Raw genomic sequence first — 22,413 nt, forward strand, 5'->3', positions numbered from 1 at the left:
GAAGGTGAGTCCTTTCAGGTTTTGGATAGGTCTTTTTTCTGATATCCATTCCTTTAGCTGTGGGATTCCTCAGGGCTCCTCTCTAAGCCCCACTCTTTTTAATACCTATATGTATTCCTTGGCTAAAATTGTGGAACCCTATGGTCTCTCTCTGATATCTTATGCTGATGATACCCAGCTGGTCTATTCTGGTAGCACAAGTGTAAACTCTGATTAAGAAGCGCTATCTTCCTGCCTTATAGACATCGCTACCTGGATGTTAGATAGTAAGCTCAAGCTAAATGATGAAAAAACTGAAGAAATGTTGGTTGGCAATTTTTCCCTGCTTAAATCTCCCATCACAATTCCAGAAGAATTGAAAAGACTTCCTCCCCCAAAGGAAACCATAAAAAGCCGAGGAGTATGGCTGGGCTCCCGTCTATCGATGGAACAGCATTAAAACAAAATTAGCGGCTTCTTGCTTCAATTTCAAATCCCTCCCCTTTCTTGCCAAAAGACTTATTGTTCAAGCCCTCATATTATTCCGCCTAGAGTATGGGTTCTCCTATCTGTGTATTAAGGAGACTGCAGATAGTGCAGAATGCGTCAGCCCGGCTACTTATGGCCATTCCCAGAATCGCATCGGCCAAACCAGCTTAGCCTCCCTCCATTGGCCACCTATCGAGCAAAGGATTAATTTTAAAGTTTTGTGTATGGTACATCGAGCTCTTTATAATAGGGGACCTTCTTTTATCAAGCGCATGATCACACCCTACAGCCCCCAGAGATCCCTTAGATCCTCATCTGCTCCTCTAATTAACACCTGCTGTGTTAAAAAAACAAGATGGGGAGGTAGGTCCTTCCCATTCAAAGCAGAGAATCCCCTCCCCCTGTCACTTTGAATGGACTATTCCAAACTCTCTTTTTGAGGTAAATTGAAGACTCTACTCTTTCCAGCATAAATTCTCACTGTGATGCCTTTGTTCTCCTTCAGTGCTGGGAGGCCTTCGGGTAGCCATGCGCTTGATAAATCTATTAAACTAAACTAAACTAAACTTAATGGTCTGGTAAATCAGTACCCTGAGGTGTCCTTTACAAGAACATGTATTTTACCATCTAGTCACAGGTTCAAACTGAGAGACAGGTCAGCTCAGCCGTTTATCCTTTCCATATCAATGAAAAGAGCACCACTGAGGTAGATAAAAGTGCGCATCTTAAATCTGACACCACTTTGACAGTGATCAAGCACTTTAAAAAACAGGCATTTTGTTTTCTATTACATTTTACTACCTTGTTAAGTTATTGGAGCCTTCACCTACGACACATTTGTGCCCTTCCTGCTTGTTGCCCATCTGTTAGACCTGGCATCCTTGGTGTGGTTTTTTCTCTTCTGACCTCCTGTTTTTCTTACTTCATTTTTGCTGGCTTTAGAATTCTGTGCACTTTACCACTGCTAACCAGTGCTAAAGTGCAGGAAATCTGTACTCTAAAACATGGTAATATTTTTTTATCCACAATAGGCTTATTCAATTGACTTGCAAATCCCAAATAAAGTGTACTACATGTGCCCAGTGCCTGTAAATTAAATGTTACTAGTGGGCCTGCAGAACTGATTGTGCCACCCACTACATAGTCCTTCAAACATCTCAGGTCTGCCACTGCAGACCTTGTGTGTGCATTTTTAAACTACCATTTCGACCTGGCAAGTGCACCCACTTGCCAGGCTCAAACCCTCCATTTTATTACATATAAGTCACTCCTAAAGTAGGCACTGGTTAGCCCCAAGGGCAGGGTGTAGTGTATTTAAAAAGTTGAGCATGTCCCTGTAGTGAAAAACTTTTTTTCACTACTGCAAGGCCTATCTCTCCCCCTTAGGTTAACATTGGGGTTAGCCTGGAGCAGTGGTGGCTCCTCCGCTATGCAGCAGCAACTGCAAACCTTCTACTACAAAACAATAATAACTGTGTTTATTATTGTTTTGTAGAAAAAGGGGTGGGGCATTGGGGATGACAGCCATGGAAGGGAGTCCACAGAGCACTCCCCTCAGTGCGCATGTGTGTTTACATGCGCACTGTGCTCTCTCCAGCCCGGCACTGTGTTGCTGGGCTGAATAGAGCAAGCACAGGCTCCCAGTCTGCCTGGGAGGGCCCTGGCTGGGAGCTCCTAGCCAATCCTAATGGTGCTCTGAGCAGCATTAGGATTGGTCGCAGGGCAGGCTGGGAGCCTGTGCCTGCAACCTGCAGGAGAGGAGCGGCATGGTGGTGGTGGGGTGGGGGCGACAGCGAGTGAAGGTAAGTATATTTTTTTAAATACAATTAATTCCTCCCTCTCCGCATGCACTGCTGCACCCTTTCAAAGCTCCAAAAGCCGCACCTGCCCTGGAGTAGCCTTTAAGTGTAACTTCCGATTGGGACAATATATAAATTTGGAGTTTGTGTCTCTGGACTTTAAAAATACAACTTATGGTGAAGTCAGATTTTAAATTATGTCTGAAAATGCCACTTTTCGAAATTTGGCATTTTCTTACTTTAACCATTTTGTGCCTCTGCCTGTCTCTGAATACATGTCTGGGGTGGGTGACAGAAGGGCTCTGTCCATTCCCTCTAGACAGCTACACACAAAGGGACCTGGTGTGTGACATTTATACCTGATAGCCCAATACCAGGTTGGTTGGCCTTCCTGGTTCAATGGGATGTAGGAGCTGACACTCACACCTGAGTAGAGCTGTGCCTGTCCCCACACAAAGAGCTGCATAACCCCCTGTAGAGTGTCTGTAGCCAGGGAAAGAAGGGCAGGGCCTTGTGGACTTCAACAGCCTCTCTTTGAAGTCTCCCCCACTTCAAAGGCTCAACTGTTTATAAGTATTGGGCCCCAAACCCCACCAAATTGTTACACTTCTGGATCTGAGGACATTCTGCCAGAAAGAAGGGCTGCTGTGCTGCCAGTATGGGCTGCCACTCTGCTAAACTGCTTTGCTGTGTTGGCTTGCTGCCTATTGCCTGGGAGTGGGAAGGACTGGGACTAACTCTCTATATCCTCACAAGAACCAAATGACTCCACGGACTTGCTGGGTTGCCTCATGTTCTGAAGTCTCAGGGCCATCAAAGACTTCCTCCTACTCTGCTGTAGCTGCTGGACTGTGCCAACTGTGAGTCCTGTCCTGCTGCGAAGAGGTGCAAACACAGTCCTGGGCCTTGCAAGGGGACTCTGCAGCTGTTTTCCTGCAAAAACTGATGCTCTGATTAGAGCTGCATCTTCCCTCGATGCCGACGCATTGCAGCGTGGCTCGACGACAATGCATCGCCTTTATCGCAAGGGTTCGATGCTGTACCTTGAGGACAGAGCATCAACAATTGTGTAGCTTGATGAAAATGCATCCCCAGGACTCCACAGATCAGAACCGACACATCGCCTTCACATCGCCTCCTTGACATCGACGTGACCCTCCATCCAAGGTACCTTTCAGTGGGCACTGCATGGGTCCTGGAGCCTGCCTACCCTCCATTGTGTTCAGCCTAAACTTTGGATTTGCCATTGTCTAGCGTGGCCTCAAGTAACCTTTAGTGCTATTGACTTCTAAGCACTATATTGCAGTTTAATCTTTAAAAATTTATATCCTAATTCTACTTATTGGATTTTTTGTCGTTTTAGTCTTGTTTTACTCTGATAAATATTCTCTATTTTTCTTAATTGGTGAAGTAGTCTTTTTGTGGATTTTCACTGTGTTACTGTAATTTAAATGTTGCACAAATACTTTACACATTGCTTCTTAAGGTAAATCGGACTACTCTGTGCCAGTCTACCAGAGGGTGAACACAGGTTGATTTAGGTTGTTTATCTGACTTACTCTGCTAGGTTTGTGGTCCCTACTTTGACCGGGTGCATTTCTTTGCCAACTGCAGACCTAGTTTGTAACTCCATCGAACCGAAAGTGTGAGCTTCTGCAGAACTGCTTCTGCAGTGAAGGGTCAGCATCTTCCGAGTGATAAAAGACTATCTGACTATCATGCATGTACAGTTTTTGTTGTTTGGAGAATTGATGCACCAGCCGTCTGCAAAATTCAAAGGGGCAGAAGATAACTATTTAAGCTCTCCATAGTGCTGCAAAGTCAATGACAGGTCTTGAGACACAGTTGCAGTGTGATTAAGAGTGCAGGGGCTGTAACACCAGTCATCACATGGCTTAGGGTGCATGACAATAGGTTGTTTTACAGGCATTCAGATATCAGTCGAAGTGTAACTGTGACACGAGGTCTGTCAGGCAGGAGACAAGTGATAAATCGCAATCAAACTGGCAGCAAAAGCTGGACTAGATAGCAGAGTGAGTGTGTAAATAAGACTTGTATGTTGTTGGTATGTGTGCATACGTATGTGTGTGTTTGCATGCGGAAGATCATGTGATGTGTTCTCCCTTCCTTGGTCTGTTGATGCCCACTCCTGTTATAATGTTGACCTTAACATAATGATGGTAGGTATTGTCATGCTGTGGGCAACCAATGAACTCTGATGGTGCCTTACTGCTAGCACTGGTATACTGGTGATATTTCTTGCCATACTATGAGCACACAAAGCCTGACAATCCCTCTAATGCGTATAAAACTGGCCATGATTGCTTGACACATGGGCATGCAAGGTAAACTATATCCATGTGTGCAGTAGTACTTGTCTGCATTTGATGAAAGTCACACACTCCTGTTTGGGCACCAAATATTCATTTACTGAAAATGAAAAAGCTGGTATTGAAGACAATGAATTCTCTTTTTTCATGTACTGTTTACCTTTTGTTTTTGTAAATCGAGATTTTTTCCAAAATAAAAAGCTTGCAGTTGATTACAAAATGTGTAAATGTTTGCTTAACATATTTACGGCTCCCTGTTTTCCATTTTTACTGATTGGTACAGACAAATACAGATAGAAAACATTGTGTTTCCTGACTGGATATATTTTTAAAAGCAGAAAAATACAAATGTGGCTTCTTTTGAGTGACTCTCCATGCTGAGATTAATGACGTTCAAGCCAGTAGCTGTATATATTGGCCGCATGGGAAGTTATAAACCTCAATGAGATTTGCTTAAATTACTGCATATCGCAACTTGTATTTGTGCTATTATGCTAATTTATTTTATTTTATTATTTTAAAATGTCTGGCTGCTTAATGTGCTGTAACCCAACACGAATCAAACTATGAGTGCACGTTTATCCATTAACTAAATGTGGAAACCTACAAGATACCACCTCATCTGTTCAAAAACCCCAAAATCAATGTGGGTAAATACAAATAAGATGGGCAAAAAATAAAAATGGATAAATACTGACGGAAATGTTAAAAAAATATATCCCGCAAAACCGGGAGCTCTAATCATATTTTGAAAAGCTGATGATTCCAGTTGAAATGATTACATTTTCAAATAAGTATGCAGGTTAACTTGAACAAAGACACGAATTGCTTATGTTCGTGAGAGAGATAGACAAAGAGAGAGAACGAGAGAGCTGCATATATCAGTGTGTGTTGTATTGATAAATTACATCTTCTTCAGATTAATAAGTGTGGTAGCTGATGGATATTGGCACAGATTTGTGGAGATGTGTGCTGAGAATGATTGATCAGAGTGGGTTTTTTACATACATTTACAGGGGTGCAACTTCCAGTTGTGCAGAAGATGCAGTAGCCCCGGGGCCCCACTGCCTGAGGGGTTTGTTAAGCCATAATAATGCTGTATTTAATCCTTGAAACAGAAGACATTGGTCTATTTCTACCTTGCACTATGGCGCAAGACACACGGGCTACACTGCTGGAACTATAGGTGGTCACTGATTAGGTCCTGGCACATACATTTCATCCCTCAGCAGGGAGCTGGCACTAATGTCTAGCGGTTCCAAATAATTTGCCTACCAAGTTTGCGCCCCCCATAGAACAGATATTAAAACGTATCTATTGTGAACTGCGATCCTAGATCAAACATAATTTAAAACACACCATATGGCATATATTTTACTCTTGAGAGTCTTGAGACTAACTCCTGGTCTAACCTATATAGTTATCTTTTAATGTATCCAGTTTTCAGCTATGTTACTGGTCCACTGTATTTTGAAATGTGCAATTGGCAACAGTCTTTTAAAACAATCCTCAAGTAAAGCATCTCCAAATCCTCTGTAAAGGTTTATTTAAATTGTATCCCATTTTAATTTATTTCAGTATTCCAGTGTGGTTTGGGATATTCTATATGGCCCATAAAAATCCAAATGCCCTGGAAATCTGTCTTCATCTTACAGAGTTTTGACAAAGGTTACTGGCCCATTGCGGTTTATACACAACCCTGGACATTACTGTCCCCATGTATTCCTTAAAGGGACCAAACACCGCTCCGACAAAGATGCCGTTAAATGTAATTCAGTTTTCACAATGCAACAATTGGTACTCACTTTCACCCCTGGGGTGAACAACATAACAAATATTTTTTGAAATGCTTCAAAATATCACCGTTAGAACAGCACTTCTTCAAATGCAACCACATCTAACCTGCCCTCCTTCCCTGAACACTTCCTTGTCATTGCTGGAGTGTCGTGCCCCCCCCCAAAATATTTACTGCTGTCTACGGCCCTGGTGAGACTGCAGGCTCTTGGACAAGGGGCTTTTGGTAGTTAATTCAAGGCATGGTGGCTTTGGTTTCATGCATTGGAGAGTGATGCTTAATAATAGCTTATAATGTATGGTTGTTCTATTTAAAGTACAATGTTTTCACATGCACAATGCTTGCAATGCATGATCTACAAACGTTATGCTTTAACCGACTTGCTATTTATTACACATGACATGCAATATATTTAATTTTGGAACAGAAGCATAAGAGTTGAATGCTTTATGACATACCTTATTGGTGTTTCTTCTTCATACTTAGGAGAGTGCTGGAATAAGAGGTGTTGGTACTAGTTGGAGCTCTCGAACTACCAATCTGAGATTTTGCAGGTGTGTGGCAGTTTTCAATAAAGTTCTGAGGCAGCTGGTGAGACATCAGCCTTCCAGTCCAAATCTGGATTCCTCAGTAAGAGTTTGGAGTGTCTGATTAAAATACTGCAGCAACCAACGAAGCAATAAATGGAATATTAGAACACTGAAATGTTGAGAGCTGTACTGATGACAAAGGAGCAGCAGCGGCCTATATTACCTTGTATAGGCCTGCTACTCTGTAGGAAAGTACCATCTTGCCTGGCATGTTACCCCCATTTTTCACTGTATATATGTTGTTTTAGTTGTATGTGTCACTGGGACCCTGTTCTCCAGGGCCACAGTGCTCACAAGTGTGCCTGAATGTGTTACCTGTGTAGTGACTAACTGTCTCACTGAGGCTCTGCTAATCAGAACCTCAGTGGTTATGCTCTCTCATCTCTTTCAAATTGTCACTAACAGGCTAGTGACCAATTTTACCAATTTATATTGGTTTACTGGAACACCCTTATAATTCCCTAGTATATGGTACTGAGGTACCCAGGGTATTGGGGTTCCAGGAGATCCCTATGGGCTGCAGCATTTCTTTTGCCACCCATAGGGAGCTCTGACAATTCTTACACAGGCCTGCCACTGCAGCCTGAGTGAAATAACGTCCACGTTATTTCACAGCAATTTTACACTGCACTCTATGTCTAACCTTTACCTGGTAAAGGTTAGGTGCAAAGTTACTTAGTGTGAGGGCACCCTGGCACTAGCCAAGGTGCCCCCACATTGTTCAGGGCCAATTCCCCGGACTTTGTGAGTGCGGGGACACCATTACACACGTGCACTACATATAGGTCCCTACCTATATGTAGCTTCACAATGGTAACTCTGAATATGGCCATGTAACATTTCTATGATCATGGAATTGCCCCCTCTATGCCATCCTGGCATAGTTGGCACAATCCCATGATCCCAGTGGTCTGTAGCACAGACCCTGGTACTGCCAAACTGCCTTTCCTGGGGTTTCACTGCAGCTGCTGCTGCTGCCAACCCCTCAGACAGGTTTCTGCCCTCCTGGGGTCAAGCCAGGCTCGTCCCAGGATGGCAGAACAAAGGACTTCCTCTGAGAGAGGGTGTTACACCCTCTCCCTTTGGAAAATGGTGTGAAGGCAGGGGAGGAGTAGCCTCCCCCAGCCTCTGGAAATGCTTTCTTGGGCACAGATGTGCCCAATTCTGCATAAGCCAGTCTACACCGGTTCAGGGGACCCCTTAGCCCTGCTCTGGCGCGAAACTGGACAAAGGAAAAGGAAGTGACTACTCACCTGACCTGCACCTCCCCTGGGAGGTGTCCAGAGCTCCTCCAGTGTGCTCCAGACCTCTGACATCTTGGAAACAGAGGTGCTGCTGGCACACTGGACTGCTCTGAGTGGCCAGTGCCACCAGGTGACGTCAGAGACTCCTTCTGATAGGCTCCTTCAGGTGTTGCTAGCCTATCCTCTCTCCTAGGTAGCCAAACCCTCTTTTCTGGCTATTTAGGGTCTCTGTCTCTGGGGAAACTTTAGATAACAAATGCAAGAGCTCATCAGAGTTCCTCTGCATCTCTCTCTTCACCTTTGCCAAGGAATCGACTGCTGACCGCGCTGGAAGCCTGCAAAACTGCAACATAGTAGCAAAGACGACTACTGCAACTCTGTAACGCTGATCCTGCCGCCTTCTCGACTGTTTTCCTGGTGGTGCATGCTGTGGGGGTAGTCTGCCTCCTCTCTGCACTAGAAGCTCTGAAGAAATCTCCTGTGGGTCGACTGAATCTTCCCCCTGCAACCGCAGGCACCAAAAAGCTGCATTACCGGTCCCTTGGGTCTCCTCTCAGCACAACGAGCGAGGTCCCTCGAATCCAGCAACTCTGTCCAAGTGACTCCCACAGTCCAGTGACTCTTCAGTCCAAGTTTGGTGGAGGTAAGTCCTTGCCTCCCACGCCAGACTGCATTGCTGGGAACCGCGACTTTTGCAGCTACTCCGGCCCTTGTGCACTTCCGGCAGAAATCCTTTGTGCACAGCCAAGCCTGGGTCCACGGCACTCTAACCTGCATTGCACGACTTTCTAAGTTGGTCTCCGGCGATGTGGGACTCCTTTGTGTAACTGCGGGTGAGCACCATTTCATGCATCCTTTTAGTGCCTGTTTCTGGCACTTCCCTGGGTGCTACCGGCTGCTGAGAGGGCTCCTTGTCTTGCTCGACGTCCCCTCTCTCTTTTGACGCAATTTGCGACATTCTGGTCCCTCCTGGGCCATAGCAGCATCCAAAAACGCTTACCGCACGATTTGCAGCTAGCAAGGCTTGTTGGTGGTCTTTCAGCGGGAAAACACTTCTGCACAACTCTCCACGGCAAGAGGGATCCGTCCTCCAAAGGGGAAGTCTCTATCCCTTTTTGTTCCTGCAGAATCCTCAGCTTCTTCTGTCCAGTAGAAGCTTCTTTGCACCCACAGCTGGCATTTCCTGGGCATCTGCCCATCTCCGACTTGCTTGTGACTTTTGGACTTGGTCCCCTTGTTCCACAGGTACCCTTGACTGGAAATCCATCGTTGTTGCATTGCTGGTTTGTGTCTTTCCTGCAGAATTCCCCTATCACGACTTCTATGTCCTTTGGGGAACTTCAGTGCACTTTGCACTCACTTTTCAGGGTCTTGGGGTGGGCTATTTTTCTAACCCTCACTATTTTCTAATAGTCCCAGCAACCCTCTACAAGGTCACATCATAGGTTTGGGGTCCATTCGTGGTTCGCATTCCACTTTTGGAGTATATGGTTTGTGTTGCCCCTATCTCTATGTGTCCCCATTGCATCCTATTGTAACTATACATTGTTTGCACTGTTTTCTAAGACTATACTGCATATTTTTGGTATTGTGAACATATAACTTGTGTATATTTGCTATCCTCATACTGAGGGTACACTCTAAGATACTTTGGCATATTGTCATAAAAATAAAGTACCTTTATTTTTAGTATAACTGTGTATTGTGTTTTCTTATGATATTGTGCAAGTGACACTAAGTGGTACTGTAGGAGCTTCACTCGTCTCCTAGTTCAGCCTAAGCTGCTCTGCTAAGCTACCATTATCTATCAGCCTATGCTGCTAGACACCCTATACACTAATAAGGGATAACTGGGCCTGGTGCAAGGTGCAAGTACCCCTTGGTACTCACTACAAGCCAGTCCAGCCTCCTACATTGGTTGTGCAGCGGTGGGATAAGTGCTTTGGGACTACTTACCACTCTTGTCATTGTACTTTTCATAAGAGAAAAATATACAAAACAAGTTCAGTGTGTGTACACATAGCTAAAAAGTTTTGCATTGCCTCTTTTCACTCTTTTCTAAGTGCTGAAAAGTACTTCTAAACTTTCTAAAAAGTTCTAAAAAATTTAAAAAGTTTTTTCTGTCTTTCCAAAAAGTTCTGGAATCTTTTTTCTCTTTTTCTATCACTTCAACTCTCTCTAAAAATGTCTGGCACAGGCCAAAATGTTGACGTGTCTAAGATTGCATATGATCACCTTAGCTGGAAAGGAGCAAGGAGTCTCTGTGTAGAGAGAGGTTTGAGTGTAGGGAAGAATCCTTCCTTGGAATTGTTACTTAACATGCTTAGAGAACAAGATAAGGCTAAAAGTGCCCCATCTGTTGAAAAAGTAGCTAATGGTTCCCAATCTGATCCAGGGACTCCCACAGGAAAAGATTCAGGAAAGAAACTTCTTAGCCTGCCCATTACTAGACAGTCTAGCATAGTTGGTAATGATGAAGAGCCACACCATCCAAATAGTGTTGTCTCACATCATAGCAAGAGCATTTATTCTCACCACAGTAGAAGTGATGTTTCTGTCAGCCAAACTGCTAGGGTGCCCTCTGTAAGGGACAGGTCTCCTTCTGTTCATTCCCATCATACCTCTGTGTCTAGGAATGTCCCTCCCACCAACCCTGATGACAGATTGTTAGAAAGGGAACTCAATAAGTTGAGGGTGGAACAAACCAGACTGAAGCTTAAAAAGCAACAGCTGGATTTGGATAGACAGTCTTTAGAACTAGAGAAGGAAAGACAGAAGTTGGGTTTTGAAACCCATGGTGGCAGCAACAGTATTCCCCATAGTCATCCTGCAAAAGAGCATGATTCCAGGAATCTGCATAAGATAATTCCCCCTTATAAGGAGGGGGATGACATTAACAAGTGGTTTGCTGCACTTGAGAGGGCCTGTGTTGTACAGGATGTCCCTCAAAGGCAGTGGGCTGCTATCCTATGGCTATCATTTAGTGGAAAAGGTAGGGATAGGCTCCTTACTGTGAAAGAAAGTGATGCCAATAATTTTACAGTTCTTAAGAATGCACTCCTGGATGGTTATGGCTTAACCACTGAACAATACAGGATAAAGTTCAGAGAGACCAGAAAGGAGTCTTCACAAGACTGGGTTGATTTCATTGACCATTCAGTGAAGGCCTTGGAGGGGTGGTTACATGGCAGTAAAGTTACTGATTATGACAGCCTGTATAACTTGATCCTGAGAGAGCATATTCTTAATAATTGTGTGTCTGATTTGTTGCACCAGTACTTGGTGGACTCTGATCTGACCTCTCCCCAAGAATTGGGAAAGAAGGCAGACAAATGGGTCAGAACAAGGGTGAACAGAAAAGTTCATACAGAGGGTGACAAAGATGGCAAGAAGAAGGATGGTAAGTCTTCTGACAAGGGTGGGGGCAAATCTAAAAATGAGTCTTCATCAGGCCCACAAAAACACTCTGGTGGGGGTGGTGGGCCCAAATCCTCTTTTAATCAAAACAAAGAAAAGAAACCATGGTGCTATTTATGTAAAGTAAAAGGCCATTGGACAACAGATCCCAGTTGTCCAAAGAAAAGCACCAAGCCTCTTACCACTACAACCCCTACTGCTACACCTAGTGTCCCTACTAATAGCAGTGGTGGCGGGAGCAAACCTACTAATAGCCAATCCAAGGGAGTAGCTGGGCTCACTTTTGGTAAATTAGTTGGGGTTGGTTTTGTTAGGGAGACCACAGAGGCTGTGTTAGTCTCTGAGGGGGCTATTGATTTAGCCACCTTAGTTGCTTGTCGGTCCTAGTACAGCCTCTGCCTCTCTCTCTTTCCTCTGCCTCTCCAAAATATATGGATTGGGCAGGGGAAAGCAAAAGGTAGAGCCTGTGCAGCAGGACACATAGGTGTCTTACTCCCGTAGCTCACAGTGTCTCTGAAGCCTTCGAAGGAGGGAGGGAGGGGGGAAGGAATTCTGCTCAGCTCCTGGGTCTTCCAGGTTAGGCTAAAAGAGGAAAAAACTGTTTTGCCGAGCCCAGACAGAACCTGGGGCTGACTTCCACTGCCTTTCATAGCTATTTCTGTGAATGTTCAACGGCATTAACCATGGCCCTGTATGCAGTTGTTATCTGTTGAACATCCACAGCAACAGCTGTGAAACAAAGGCTTCACAACATTTGGGGTGGGGGGGTGGCGGTCAACTACCGCTGGCTACGAGAGGCCTATGTTTCTTTAATTAGGATATTCAACCCTCATTGGACAGAATGTTCTAACATTCTATAGCCCGCCACAGCAGGCTATACCTGCTATTAAAAGCTTGCTCCATTGTAAAAGACCCTTGCATTCATCTCAGGCGTTTAATGCTGGAGCAGGCCTATGGCGTAGCCCGCTAAGGTGGGCTGTAAGGCCATATTAAATTAACCACTGCCACATTCCAGGTTACTAATTTTTATCTAAGAAAAAAAGGGGGTACACTGTTCCAATCAAGAGGGAAAAGGAGGACCTAATTCTACAGGAGCGAGAACCCTCATGCATCACACTGGATGACTGGCTTCATCATTGGGAGGGCTCCTCGTTAGGTCGGTACTGAAATGCCTAACGGGCTCCCGAGCGGAGCTCTTAACCGTATTGCTCTAATAGTAGCAGATGGAATCAGATCATATAGATAAGGTACCTAAATTCAAGTACCTGAGCAAAGATGGAGAGAATGAAATAATAAAATTGGTTATCCATCAAAAAGTATTAATCATAGATTTAATCAGTGTTGATAAGATGGAGACCAAGATTAAAAACGAGATGGGAGCAAATGGGTGAGTAATAATGCTCACATACTCTCAACAAAAACACAAGAGGATTGAACCAATTATAGTGCCTCTAGTCATCAGGTCTACATGTTTCGCGTCTGGTGGTCCAGCTGGATCCATTGACGCTTCATCAGGACCAAAGAAAATGAACGACTTCTCCAAACTATAAATTAATGTGGACCCTAATAGGAAGAGAAATACAAAAAAATGTCACTTACTTTAGTCTACTTGCTATGTCAAATAAGGTCGCCCTAAAAAATCAAAATCAAAAGGCACATATAGAAATGTAGTCCAGGATAGAGTGCACTTATGAATATAGTGATTTAGTGCATAATTCGCGTGAAAGTGTGAATATATTGGGCTTGCCATCCCCGGTCTCAGGATAGAGCGCCTAGGAATCGCATGTCAGGAACTGGAACTGACATTCTATGTTTACGGTAGTCATAAGAAAAATAATGTTAACAGCAATATGTTACAATGATAATAAAAATGGTAACCTATATTAAAGTATCACATCCAGCCATCATATACATCTATGAGAGCTAACAAAAACATTATAGTGACAATTCTATCACTATACGGTGAGTTATCTGTCAGAATAAAACAATACTGTATACCCTAAAAAAATGTTTAGCAGTAACAACATTGTCCATTATGAGGGTAATAATGCCCCTCGTTGTAATGCCTAGATATAATGCCCAGTGGGGAGGTATGCTCTCAAATGGGCCTGGCTGTAATAAAACAAAGTACCAATTGGGTCAATGATAGGGGCACAAAAAAGTGTCATTGGATCATTTTAATGTGGATCCAGCAAACATATACACTGACGAAAATGCCAAGCTATGTCAAAAAATGGAGTAATATTCGCCGGCCGATCCATGTTAATTAAAGAAAAGTGGAGCAAACTTACATTTATATAGTGTCCGTAGTTCTGTAAACCTACCCTCCTGACAGCGTCCCCGATAGAAAGTGGCTGGGCGCTCGACAGAGTTTTAAATACGTGCAGCGAGAACCCGGAAATGAATACCGGCTCGCGCGCGTATAGACAGTACTAAAAATAGAAGACGGACTCAGTCTTCATTAAAGGGCCGGTGTCTATTATTCTCCTTGGTGTGCCAGAGCTGAGAGAAGGGAGAAAGCAGACTCGTAATATAAGAGTTTGCAGACTGTGTTGAAATGTGACCAATGTAAAATTTATGAAAAAATTATTTTTAATAGTGACAAAAATAAACTCTCTAACTAAATTAAGTTTATTTCTGTTTCATGTACAGCAGCTTTGCTGTGGGACCTAGTAGTAGTTTCTAATTAGAAACCATCCTCTCTAATCACCAGATCCCGTAGAATTCTATATATGACATGGAGGCGTGCATTATGCTTCTCTTTCTTTACTGACATAGAATACAGCAGCCAATCACATTAAATAAAACTTTAAACTACATATTCCAAGAGCATAAGCCCTCTTCTTTGTTCAATCACAAGGAACCTCCACTATATAGATTCCTGCACCAACAGCCTGGAACATCAAACAGTCTCCTGCAAGATGAACTGTGTCACTGGAGGTTGAACCATGAGGAACCGGAACTCCATATTTCACTCGTCAGGTTTGTCAGGTTCAAGTAGCTTTGCTGTCAGCACCTAAGGAATAGAAAATTGTAATAATACCAACATAATATCAAACAGGGAAGGTAAAATGTACAACTCAAGAACATACATATTGATGCCATTACATAGAAATCAGCTTTAACAACACAAAAGGATGATGGACGGAGTGCTGACAATGCAAACACTCACCCCCAGTTCTTTTGCTCACCATGCCACCCCAGTTTGGACCCAGCCATATGCAAATCAGTCTTGACCCTGTTCCTCATGGGAACAGTCCAGCCCGAACTGCCAGGCCAGGTCCCCCCTGGACCGGAAACAAGCATCCTGGGACCGGTTTCGGGGTTTCACCCCTCATCAGCCAGGCTAGCTTGATTCCAGTGGCACAGTGAGCAAGGGACCCACGTCTGGGCATACCCTTCCCACTTGGGGCAACTTTAACAACACAAAAGGATGATGGACGGAGTGCTGACAATGCAAACACTCACCCCCAGTCACAGATCTGGGTTTAATCCATCGTTCTTTTGCTCACCATGCCACCCCAGTTTGGACCCAGCCATATGCAAATCAGTCTTGACCCTGTTCCTCATGGGAACAGTCCAGCCCGAACTGCCAGATGGATTAAACCCAGATCTGTGACTGGGGGTGAATGTTTGATTGGTTCCGCATTCCGTCCATCCAGTTACGCTATCCCACAGCGTTTGTGTTTTGCTTTGCTTTTGCCGCCCTAAGTGCGCCGGGTATGCCCAGACGTGGGTCCCGGGCTCACTGTGCCACTGGATTCAAGCTAGCCTGGCTGATGAGGGGTGAAACCCCGAAACTGGTCCCAGGATGCTTGTTTCTGGTCCAGGGAGAACCTGGCCTGGCAGTTCGGGCTCGACTGTTCCCATGAGGAACAGGGTCAAGACTGATTTGCATATGGCTGGGTTCAAACTGGGGTGGCATGATGAGCAAAATAATGGATAGATTAAACCCAGATCTGTGACTGGGGGTGAATGTTTGATTGGTTCCGCATTCCGTCCATCCAGTTACGCTATCCCACAGCGTTTGTGTTTTGCTTTGCTATTACATAGAAATCAGACCATATAAAACACATATCACTCTGCATGGGTGGGAAAATCCTCACCTCTGCGTACTTAATAGAATCTAAAATTGTTGATGCAATAATTGCAACATTTTTAAATCTATGGCAGGACTGGAGGCTTCAGATTATGCTAGTTTAAAGTTGTTCTACCACTCTTGTTACAACATTCACAATTTGTTTATGATAAAATACTTTAAAAGTAGAATCAGAAGATCAATCTGCCACGGCCATAATATCTTCCAGTCAAGTGCCTGCTGATTCGGTCTTGGATGCCATTGCTCTTGCACAGAAAGGGCTCCAAAGAGACTGACATGTATATCAGCCTCTCCAAGCAACCGTTTGACACAAAAGACCAATGTCGCAGAGGAGACCAGGCAGAAAGGTGTTTGCAAAGAAATAAGCAATTGACCTCCTGTATATCACTAATATTTACAAGTACAATCCTCATATGCTTTTAAACATTTAACTACACACAATTTGTGATTATGAGGAAATGTAGGATAAGAAACACAACAAGGAGCAGTCTTTGTACATATGGAAATAGTAAAATAAACTTTGGAAGGTGTGAGCATTCTACCTGCAATATCCAGTGCTCTCACATCCAGTACCCGTCTGCAGGATATCAAACATAACAGGAGGGTCAATTTTGCTGATAATTGCTTGCAAGAAAGATCTTCATTAGAAGGCCAATTTCTGAGCATTTTTAAGACCACATTAACATCCCATAGCACTGAGTATTTAGGTTGAGGGGGATGTATCAATCTAATGCCTCGTAAAAGTCTTCAGACCCCAGGGTGTTTTCCAACTGGTTTACCATCAATATGAGGTTGACCTGCTGAGATGACTGATCTAAAATTATTCACTGTCCTGTAAGCTTGACTGGCCAAATCTAATAGGAAATTCACGATTACTTGAATTCCAGCCCCCAAGGTGCCACATTCCGTTCACCGCACCATTTAACCCAGCGTCATCAGGCTGTTTTGCACCATTTGTGAGTAAAGGGAGCCCAAGAGTGTGCGAGGAGGAACACTATATCCTCCGAAACTTCAGACATTTGGCAACATCTCCTGAAAGTCTCCATACCATGAGAAACAGAAGTCCCTGTGAAATCAGTGGATGAGGCCAACAAAATGGATCCAATAGTAAGGTCGGAAAGGAGCAGATAGGAGCCGGAAGGTCGCAAGACAATGTCATCGCCTCTGGAAACCAAAATGTGCCTTCCAACAGGGAGACACCATCACCACCTATGCTTTGTGTCATCTGATCTGTACCAAGACACTCTGAATAATTCAAAACGGAGGGAATGCATAAGGGATCCCCGAACAACCGAGATTGTAGAAAAGCATCCAAATTTGCAACCAGCGGATCCGGCTTCCAACTGAAGAAAGTCAGGAGCTAAGCATTCAGCCTCAAAGCAAAAATATCTCTCAGGCATGGCCCCCATTGTTGATTGATGGCCCGATAAATCCTGGGGTGCAACCTCCAGTTGCTGGAGTCACAAAGGAATCTGGAGTTGCACAGAATATGTTCCGCTAGTACAGAGATCTGGCATTCCAGGCAATAATGCCAAAAGTCCTTGGCTATTTCTGCTAGAAGCTGGGACTTTGTACCCCCTGGGGGATTTATGTAACAAACTGATGAGATGTTGTCAATTCTCAGGAGTATGCAACATTTCGCTGTGAAAAGGGGATAGAGACCTGAGTGCAAACGCCCCCACTAATCGTTCTAGACAATTGAAGCGCTATCGGAGTTCCTCCGGAGACCATTGGCCTCCACTCTCCACCAGACCGCAACGGGCTCCCCAGCCCCAACGACTGGCATCCAGTTCTATGATCACTTCTGGTTGCGATGCAAAAATGGTCTTGCCTTTCCATGCATCCATGTGATCCAACCACCAGGAAATCTCCGTTCTGGCCTCTTCAAAGAGCATTATCTGCTCGGAGTAGGCCAACCCCTTCCTAAGATGTAAAATCTTCAGCGTTTGAAATGCCCTGTAGTGTAGGGGTCCCGGAAAAATGGCATGAATAGAAGATGCTAGGAGTCCTACAAGGCGAGCCAAAATATTCAACGATATAGTCAGATGCACGGGCTCTCCTCAACTCTTTAGTGATAGACATTCCAGTTGGGAAGAGGAAGTTTCAGTTGTGCTTTGATCAAGTCTATCTGAAAACCTTAGAATTCTATGGTTTGAGAGGGACACAGACATGATTTTTTGTGGTTGATGATGAAACCTAGATCCTGAAGCAATTGAATTGCCCAAGAGAGATGAAGCATGACTAAGACCCTCATTACGACTTTGCCGGTCTTCCATAAAGACCAGCAAAGCCGCGGGGGCCAGGAGACCGCCATACCATTGGTACTATAGGATTTCCCCCACACTTTGAGCAGAAATCCAACAGTAGTTGTGCTGGCGGGTTAGGCCCTCTGACGGTTCTACCACTGGCCCCGCCTAGCCAGTAGGACACCGCCTGCCATATTATGGGCTGAGGACAGACCAAAAGGAAGGGCTGTAAATGAGTAATATGTCTGATTCCACTGAAACTGAAGGAACCATCAGTGAGGAGCAAAAATTGGAACTAACAGGTAGGCGTCTTTTAAATCGAGACACACCATCCAATCCCCTTCCAGTAAAAGATTTCTGAGCAAATGGATACCTTCCATCTTGAAAGCCACCACCTTTTTTCTGTACCAAGAATATTGTGCTGATAAGACCCTAGGGATGAGGAACTGTCTCTACTACAGCCGCTTTTTGAATCAGGACCTAAACTTTGTCGGTTATGAACCTGCTCTTGTTTAGGGAAAAAAGGAGAGGAGTTGGAGGAATTAATTGCTTCGGGAGGAGTAAAACACCAGGCAAAAACCTTGTATCGTCTGCAGCATCCTGTGTAATGGAAGGCCCGTGTCTACAAACAGACAAATCCTCCCCCCCCAGATTGACCTCTGAGTCTAGAATCAGTTTTACCTGTAAAGGTGGCATCCACTGCATTGGGACTTCTTTGATAGCCTCCTCTGTGGGTTCTGCCCCGTCCATTTCTGTATCTCATTGGGTAGAAGTTTGAGGATGAGGAATCTCTAGCTCTGGGAGCGACTTCTCTAGAGGTCTGCTGGAAGATCCTGCCTGGCATTCGACCTGTATAATGCCCAGCCCTGGCAAAAATGGCATGGTTGTTCTCCTTTTTGAATTATGTCTGAGCTTGTCTAAAGCTGAAAAGGTAGCCACGTACTTTCCAAGCTCCTTAACAAACTTGTCACAGAATAATAGCCAGTAGCAAAAGACCCTGCTTCTTTAGACGCTAGGTCCGCCAGTTTGGGGTCAATGCGTATGAGGAAAGATTTACGCAGTTCCACGGACATGGCGCAGTTGGCGTTTCCAAGCATACATATAGCGCGTTGAGCCAATCTGCAAACTCAAGAATTTCAGTCAGGGGACCAGATAAATTTAATAACTTGTCCTGACACCCGTGCCAGGCGTGATCTAGACCTTTTTTAGGATCCTTGGTGATTTTTTTCAAAAAGGTTACAATGATGGTGTCTAGCTCTGGCATGTCCCTCACTTTACCGAGGAGTGATGATCGAGGGCATTCCGATCACAGAGTATTACGAATGTTACATTCAAAGCTTTTGCCTGATTTCTCTTGGACATAGTGTGCGACTTCTACACAAGGAACCCACTCAGTGGATGGTGGATGGATAATATTTTCTGGTTCAAATAATAAATTGCGCCCAACCGATTCTGGTACCTCAGTAGAGGAGTGGTGAGCTTTGTGTTTCTCTTTTTGAGTTTGGGATTAATCATCGGATTTTCAGATTTTTCAGAATCTGTGGCCTGAACAGGGGTGTCCAATGAACAAGGGGTGGACTTACTCCCCGAAGGGCCTTGGAGGTCAGTTCCCTCATACTTGTGGTCTCTGAGCACAGAGGCAGCCACTTATGCCAGGATATCGACTGAAGACGAAGCCCCTGCTGATGATCTTGAATGGGATTCAGAGTTCTGAAAGGGCAATTGAGGAGGAAAGTTGACCTGTATGGAGCCTCCCATTAGTTCTCTGTTGCCAAATCTCACCAAAGACTGTGCAGCTGGCTTGAGGGCTTTGATTAATGCCCAGTTCATGGAATCTTGCACATGGCAGCCCAGTGCTTCCACCAGACGCTCTTCCATTTGGTATTCTTCTTGATTGCCTTGTAGATCCATCTGGAGATCCTCTTCATCAGCGTAGTATGTCAAAATAGTATGCTATGAGGAGAGGAAGAGGTTCAGGGGGTAGCCCCAAGCAGGAAAGTTAATGTATGTGTGATTTTTGGCTATTACACACAGAAACCAATTTTTTGATATGTTGGAAGTAGAGGGAGCACCTGCTTACACACTAGGCAGAGCCTTCAAATGTTATTGAGCCCGGTCGGGCCTTCTGGGGACCTTGCCAAGCCAGTGTCCAAATGTGTGTGGAGCTGACCGGAAAAAACAAAGGTATTGTCAGTCTGGCTCCAACGTGCATGCCCGAGCACCACAATAGAAAGAGGACGAGTCCTCTAGGGAAGCAAAACCTCCTGTTCCCGCTCTAACTCCACTGGTAATTAGAAGCAAATATGAGAGTGAATAGAAGTGATTGAGCCGTGGAATGTGGGAGTACTATGGCCAAAACGTAACACGTTAATTAATTACACTTAAACAAACTTTGTGCTATATTTATCTCAAGCTGCAGCAGCAAAGAAAGAGGAAAGATGATGTTGGCACAGACATATATATAGAGGAGGTGCCTTGTGATTGGACAAATAAGGGAGCTTATGATGTTGGGGTATGTAGCTTAAACCATTATTTGATGTGATTGGCTTCTGTGTTTTACATCTGTAAAGATAGAGAAGCATAATCCAAAGCCTCTGGTCCTGCCATAGAATCCTTTCTATTGCTGGGCAGTGGGCACAGTGGCAAGACCACCAAAAGGGGCTCATGGTCACTGCCCCGTCTTTTTGTCTACAACAACCATCATCCCTGTGACATCACACAATGATAAGGGTGAGTAGGGGTCTGAGGAGGGTAGTGGAGGTTGTCAGTTGAGACATCGAGTCCATGCCCCTTCTCCATGTGGCTCCTCACCTTCCGCCGGGGTTTGTCTTTCTTGCTGTGACACATGATTGTAACGTTTTCCTTTGAAAGGGCAACACTTATGCACAGTTAAATAGTGTTTAGCGAAAGGCAGTTCACTCTTGCAACGATTTAAATGGACACACCCAAAAACAAGTTACTGAAGTGAAATCTGCTGTTATTAAACCACAATGCGTTTTCATTCACCACTACCAAGAGGCTGAGGCAGCCCCATGCAGTACTGTAGTGCATGTGAACTCAATCAAGCCATGTGTAAGTAAGCGATCCTGACAAGGAAAGGGGCTACATCAAGGCAACAAGTTGCTGCACTATGAAGGGCAAGTTTGAAATGGTGTAAAGTGCATTGTGTGTACAGTACCTGGTCCCTGAGAGTGCCACACCAGGGTCCACAGTATTTGGTAGAATCACAACACCATACCAGACAATGCCAAAAAATGATGTCCTTTCGGAAAAAACAATCTGAAGAACAAAAATATAAATGCCTGACTTATCTCCTTGAAAGAGGCTGTAGCTAGGGAGCACAGTCACATTGAAAGTGTGCAGTTTCCTCTCCATGCAGGTTCGCTCCAGTTCCTTGGCAACTCCATGCTTCGGAATACCCATTTGACAGGCATCTCAGCCTCAGATGCTTTCCTTTCCAAAAGCTTTTTAGTTTATGGGAAATGGGCTGTTAGTTTTGTCAACGACTGTGTTAGGAACGTGAATGGGTAAGATGCAAACTTATTTCATACGGGTGCTGCCACCACCACTGTGAGGAAAATACTCTGCAGGTTCCAAACCTTTTGCTAAGAGCATACTGGCGTGCTTTCAGGGGTGACTTAATTGCATTCTGGTTCCCATTATAGAGGTGAGCTCTGGTAAACTCTGCCACGCAGGGGATGGTGGAGTTTTTAGTGCAGAGTGGTAAAACTCAGCGAACTGCTCCAGCGGAACAGAGTTTACCGCCCACACCTGTACCATATTGAGGAACGAGGGAGACAGTGATTTTCCTTCATAAGGTCATGGAACTCCAAGGTGACGTGCAGTATTCTTCTAATGTATGCCAGGGGTACTTTATTCCTTATAATAAATGGTTACATCATCACCCCACCCAACAACCACTTAAATCCTTAGTGTATTGGTCTTTCATATGAGGTAGGATGTTTGCTGTCATGAAGAATATGTAATGCAAAATTAAACACAGCAGGAGCAGTTCAATTTTTTTTACAAAAGATATTAGAATCAGTTTAATGTAAGTCAGATTTAAAAGACCGCTCTTTCTCAGAATGTGTGGAAACATTGATAGATCTTCTTTCTTCCTATAATTACCTAAAACATGTAAATAATAAACATGTTTTCATAAATATCTCCTTTCTGTTGATCACTGTTAATTAAAAAAAAAATCATAAAAAGGAAATGCCAGGTTTCCTTGATGTTTAACGTTATAAGGTTGCTTCCATTGGCCAGTGGCCACACTTGCTCCCCAAGGCATCTGTCGGCCTTTGGCCAACACTGGGGAGGGCTACAAAGGATCCTCCTGTGCTAGCACTGGAGGATTCCTTCTTGTTAACTAATGGGTGGGGTGATGCAGAATCGCTTCGGTGCCAGCCCCCACTTCGCCCTCCT

This window comes from Pleurodeles waltl, chromosome 5 (assembly GCF_031143425.1).
Source record: "Pleurodeles waltl isolate 20211129_DDA chromosome 5, aPleWal1.hap1.20221129, whole genome shotgun sequence".
In the NCBI taxonomy this organism is placed as follows: Eukaryota; Metazoa; Chordata; class Amphibia; order Caudata; family Salamandridae; genus Pleurodeles; species Pleurodeles waltl.